General features: G+C 48.9%; 1 long non-coding RNA gene across 1 annotated transcript; it reads right to left on the minus strand.

The window, feature by feature from the left end:
* Positions 1 to 1,263: 1,263 nt before the first annotated feature.
* LOC136356579 (uncharacterized) lies at positions 1,264 to 3,310 on the minus strand. Its single transcript, XR_010741527.1, has 2 exons — positions 2,992 to 3,310; positions 1,264 to 2,677 (listed from the first exon to the last, which is right to left on the minus strand). It is a non-coding gene; the product is annotated as an uncharacterized lncRNA (long non-coding RNA).
* Positions 3,311 to 5,532: the final 2,222 nt, after the last annotated feature.

Genomic DNA, 5,532 nt, shown 5'->3' on the forward strand with positions numbered 1-5,532 from the left:
CACGCGAATCTTCGAAGCTAACTGGAGACGAGGTGGCGGACAGGTTCTCTTTCTTGCGATGAGGCGAAGCTTGGGTGTTGGCGGCGGCGTTTCTCCTTTAAGTTCAGCTAATTCCTTCTGTAGACGGTACACCTTGCTCTCCAACTTGCAAATCTTGCCTCGATTCCAGTTTTCCCTGTCATGAGCTGCTTTGTCTCGCTCCACACTTACTGCATCCATAGCACTAAGCATATGCACCGCATGCATCAGAGTGGCACTCTCTTCACCATCAGGACAGGTATAGGTTCCATAGTCTTGACCATGAGGCTTGTGAGGATGATACTGGAAAGCTGATGAATCCAACTCTTCTTCAAAGCGTTGACGCAACTCTCCAATGGCCACCAAAGCTGCTTCTTGACAAGCATGGCTGTACGATCTTCCTCCAGCTTCGAACTTAATGGACGGAAGGTCTTCACGATCACTAGCCAATGTCACACGAACACGACACTTCTCCTCGTTGGGGTCATGGGAAATCCGGCGATACTCAGGAGCAACTTCATAACCTACCTCAATAGCCATCAACCTCAGCTCCCTGACGAATCCTAACACCTTGATCAAATTTCTCGGTGAATGGGGCGGCATCTAAAGAAACATAGAAGAGAGGAATTAATGCATATTTTTTTTTAAGTTAGCTGCACCATCTAGACTTAACTGATTTGACCAATGAGGAAGAAAAATAAAAGAAAAGACACATACCAAGCTATTATATAAATATATTTTTAGAATTTAACTTTTTGGACAGAGACAAATAATTTTTTTGACAAATAACTAAAATAAAACTAAAATACTTATGATCTATTATAAGCACGGTACAGTGTCACCATAAGAAGGATGAGTAGTACTAGTGCTATCATGATTGTATCGATACCATAATAGATGTACAGTGCCGACTAATCAATGAAGTTTACTAAGGCGGAATAAGAAACATTTTGAGAAGAACAATTTTTTTTTCTTTTTAAAAGAAAACAAAATGAATTAAATTAATTTTGTGCATAACCTTGCATGTGCTGCCAACTTAATTAATTTATAAGAGAATAGAGAAGAACAGTTCTATTTTTTTCAAAATATTTTAAAGGCTACTTAAGGTTTACCATTTGGCTTATCCTAAGGTCAATGTGGCTCTGATACCAACTTGTCACGCCCGGAATTTCTATCCAAAATTCCAAACGCTTACATGTGTGTTAAACCCTCGTCCAGGAATCAACCGAGGCACACAATAACAAATTGATAATAGAGTACAAATAAATAACAATTTAATATTCGCAAATAAATAATTACTACAGAGGTAGATAGTTCCTCTCAAAGAATAACCTTCTACGCAGCGGAAAAATAAAACTATAACAAACTACGGAACAGCTATGGCGACTCCACTCCACAGGCATCTTAACCAGGAACAAGCCTAATCCTCCAGATCATCACCTTCACTGAGATACTCCTCTTCTGATGAATGAATATTGCAAGAATGAGCATATGACATACTCAACAAGTCACACAGCAAATATGCAAGTGCACAGGATAACAAAGGATGGCATAATATAGCTCATTTGCAGAAACAGCATTTAATAAATATTTAAGGGAATGGTAAAAACAGTTGAATAATTAATCAATATTAAATAACACCATACAACACACCCATGTTGCATAGGCCCAACCTCATATGAACAAACAACCCCGGTTGTACAAATCTAACCTCCATACCAGGAACGTACCATTCCAAACCAGGAGTCAAATTAATTATCACAATTACCATTAATGAATAATATGGGACTAATCACGAAAAACATTGCTCAACTCACCCATAACCGCGGGTACGGCTAATCGAATAGATTAAACTCTGATCAGAGGTGTACCACTGTACCCACAAGACACAATCCCACAACATGTTACCATGCGCCTTAGTACCACCACGATACCTCGGAAAGGAACTGTGACAATACCCCTTGCACAACACAACTCACCACAGCGCACCGTACCTAGATCATAATCACCCCCTCTACAACCAGAGGCATGGACTCCCCAGCGACCCCCACGGACTTCTCGCCGCTTCTCAGTCTGGCACTCCATAATGAATCATGCTATACAAAAGGTAAAGCCGTTGCCCACGCTGGCTTGTGGTTGGCACGGTAAAAGTTTTACAACAGTAGCTCGTGAACCGGTCCTTAATTGTCATGAGCACAACCATCAAAACCATATGCTCACAACCCACCTTAACCAGGTTTTAATTATCAATTAATTAACCTCACACGATTAACCATCGTGAGCTACCATTTAATGTAACCATAATTAAAATAATAATGTAACATGGTTTATAATTAATCCCTTTAGTTAGCTAATGTTTCTAAGCATGGCTAAGCAAACTTACATATAGCATTTAGCTGAACCAATCCAACATATAAGGTTCATGCTAATCAAATTATAACCCATAGGAAAATAAGATCATCTTCGGCCATTAATTAATTGGGAAAGGTTCACCACCCGATGACATTCGAAAACAATGCATAGTTGAAATAAAATAATAGCTTTAAACGGGTTCAACATGCTCAATGGGTTGTTTGGGATCTGTGTGACTTGCCTTGGGCTTCCGCAAATGCTTCGGAACCTTTCTCAATGGAAACGCTCTCCTCCGGAACGTCGGAAACTAAAGCAATTAAACAAAAATTAACAAAACAGTACAAAAACAAGCATAAACAGTACATGTGGATATTTTTAACATGTAGATTTTGATTTTAGAAAAATTTAGCAACTTGAACCACCTGAAACGGATCTACGGTTATTTAGTTATGATTTTCCGAAGATGTAATCTATTAGAAAAACGGGAAAAAGAAAAACCGATGATGACATGATGACATCATCAATGTCGGCTCGACAAAGGCGACGACCTCGCCGGCGCTAGGAGACTCGGCCGGACTTTTGGAGGGCACCTACGCGTAGAGGACGACGACGCGAACTCACCGGTGCAAAGAACAACGACGGACGACGACGAACGACGGCCGGCGGCGAGCTTGTGCGGCGGCGGCGATTCGGTCGACGGCGGCGGCGGGTCTCCGCCGACCGGCGACGGCGGGGAGGGGGCGGCCGAGCTTCTACTCCACCGTGCGCACCTAACGGCGGCGACGTGAGGCGGCGGCGACGATGCAAGCGGCGGCGCGAGGCGGCTGTTCGCAGGCCGGCGACGGCGGCGGTTTGGGTGGCGCGGCGGCGGCACTACGAGGCACGAGAGAGCTCGGGAGATGGCGCAAAAGAAATAGGGAGACTAGGGGATGCTATTTATAGGCTTGGATTGAAGAGATCGGACTCTGTCACACCCCGAAGTTCTCCTCCCAAGCCAAAAATTTAATTTTTAAAACGACCCCTAGAAAATGCAGGTGAAATTAGGAGAAAACCCTAAGAAAGTAATGGAAATAATAATCGGATTTGACATGTGGAATTTTTCTTGAGTTCTACATGTCGAAATTCATTAACAGGATTTTTAGTGGAATTTTCAGAGCTCTAGAAATAATTTTAACCAATTAAAATTGAGCAAGCAATATTTTAATTCCAGGGAAAATTCTTTTTCCTTTTTCTTTTTCCTTTTTCCTCTCTTTTTCCTCCTTTTTGTCAAATGGGCCGTCGGCCCATTTCTCCTTTCCTCCCCCTCCTCTCTGCCGGGCCGGCCGTAGGCCGAGGCCCAGCCAGGCCGCCCGCCGCCCTCCTCTCTCGGGGTCGCCGACAGGTGGGGCCCACCTGTCGGGTCCTTCCCCCACCTCCCGCCGCTCTCGCTCGCGCCGCCGCGCCCACAACCGCCGCCGCGCCCACGTCTCCGCCTTCTTCGGGCCACGTCGACCACGCCCGCGCGTGCGCCGCGTTTCCCGCGCCCATTCCCCTCTCTCTCCCGCTCGTGCCCGCGCCCGAGATGGCCGGGATTCGATTTTCGAATCCCGCCTCTCTCTCCTCCCCACTCCCCCGCGTCGGCCGGCGATTCCCGCCTCTCCCGGCCACGTCCGGTCCCCTCTCCCCCTATTTAAGCATCGCCGTCGTCCCCTCTCACTTTTTCCCCATTTCGCCGCACTCTCTCGAGCCTCCCATCGCTCCTGCGCCGTGCAACCCCTTGCCGCCGCCTTTTCTGCTACTCCGGCCGCCGCTAGCCGCCGTTAGGGTCGCCGCCAGGTCGCGCCGTCGCCGCCGTCGGGTTCGCGTGGCCGAGATCCACCCCGTCCACCCCTCCTCCGTCGAGGTTCGTCGCCGGAGCCCTCGTTCCCTCGCACTCGGGTGAGCACCACCTCCACCGCCGCCTTCGGCCATGGGTTCCGATCGCTGTGGTCCATCTCCCTCTCTCTAATCCCTCTCTTCTCCTTCCTTAGGGCACCCCGAAGCTCGTCCGCCCACCGACGTCGTCCTCCCGTGGCTTGCCGTCGCCGTTCGCCATCGTCTTCCTCCGCGCCGGCCACCCTCGGTGAGGCATCCCTCCCCTCTTTTCCCCTTCCTCTCCTCCTAGTGCCGCGCCACCGCTTCGAGTCGCGCGCCGTCGCCTTTTGCGCCGCCGCCGCCTCCCGTGCCGCCGGTCGTCGCCGTCGTCGGCCGCATGCCGTCGCCGCTAGACCCGGCCGGCCGGTCGGCTTTGGTGCCGAGCCGAGCCGGCGGCCGCCTTTATCGCCGCCCGATCCCTCCCCTTCCTAGCCGCCGCTTAGCGCAGCCGCCTTCGCGTCGCTTTTTGCGCCGTCGCCTTCGCCGCCGGTTGCCGTCGCCGGTAACGCGTTCGCGCGCGCGCCGTCGCCGTCGCCGCGGCCGGTCGGTTGGCCCTGAGCCAAGCCGAGCCGCGTGTCGCCGCCCTCCTGCCCTCCTCTCCCGAGCCGCTGACCAGTGGGCCCGCGTGCCGGCGCCTCTTCTCCCTCTCCCGAGTCGCTGACCGGTGGGCCCCGCATGTCGGCGCCGCTTCCCTTGTGCTGACGTCAGCCCTGGATAATATTGCGCAATAAATGATTTAGGGTTTTATCTTTTATAGTAATAAACACAGTGAATCTTCTAAAATTCATAACTAATTCATCCGAGCTCCGTTTAAGCCCATTCAAGTCTCAGTAAATCAAGAAAAATGTGTAGAATCCATTAAAAATGGTTTTGTTCCCTGTTTCAGTAGTCTTATAGCTTGTTTGCAATGTTTGCTTTGTATGTCGCTAGATTCCGATTCCTCCGACGCTCCGGTGTACTTCGAAATAGTCGCCGAGGTTCCTCCAGCTGCAGAGCAAGGCAAGTCATGCTTGTCACTTGATCATATTGATCCTATATTGCAAATGTCCTAATGTTTTCTTTCAAATACCGCATTTGTTTTGCAATTATACTATGGGATGGTTACCTTTTGTTATAGCCATGCTTCTTGGATACCATGCTCCTTTGTTAGCTTGGGTTATAACATGACTAGACTTTGGACTAGGAATTGCTTAGCCATGCTTAGTTCAACTAGCACACAATGGGGAAATCTCATTTAAAACCTAGACTATAGGTTTATGTGATAATGTT

This window comes from Oryza sativa, chromosome 5 (genome assembly GCF_034140825.1).
Source record: "Oryza sativa Japonica Group chromosome 5, ASM3414082v1".
Taxonomy (NCBI): Eukaryota; Viridiplantae; Streptophyta; class Magnoliopsida; order Poales; family Poaceae; genus Oryza; species Oryza sativa.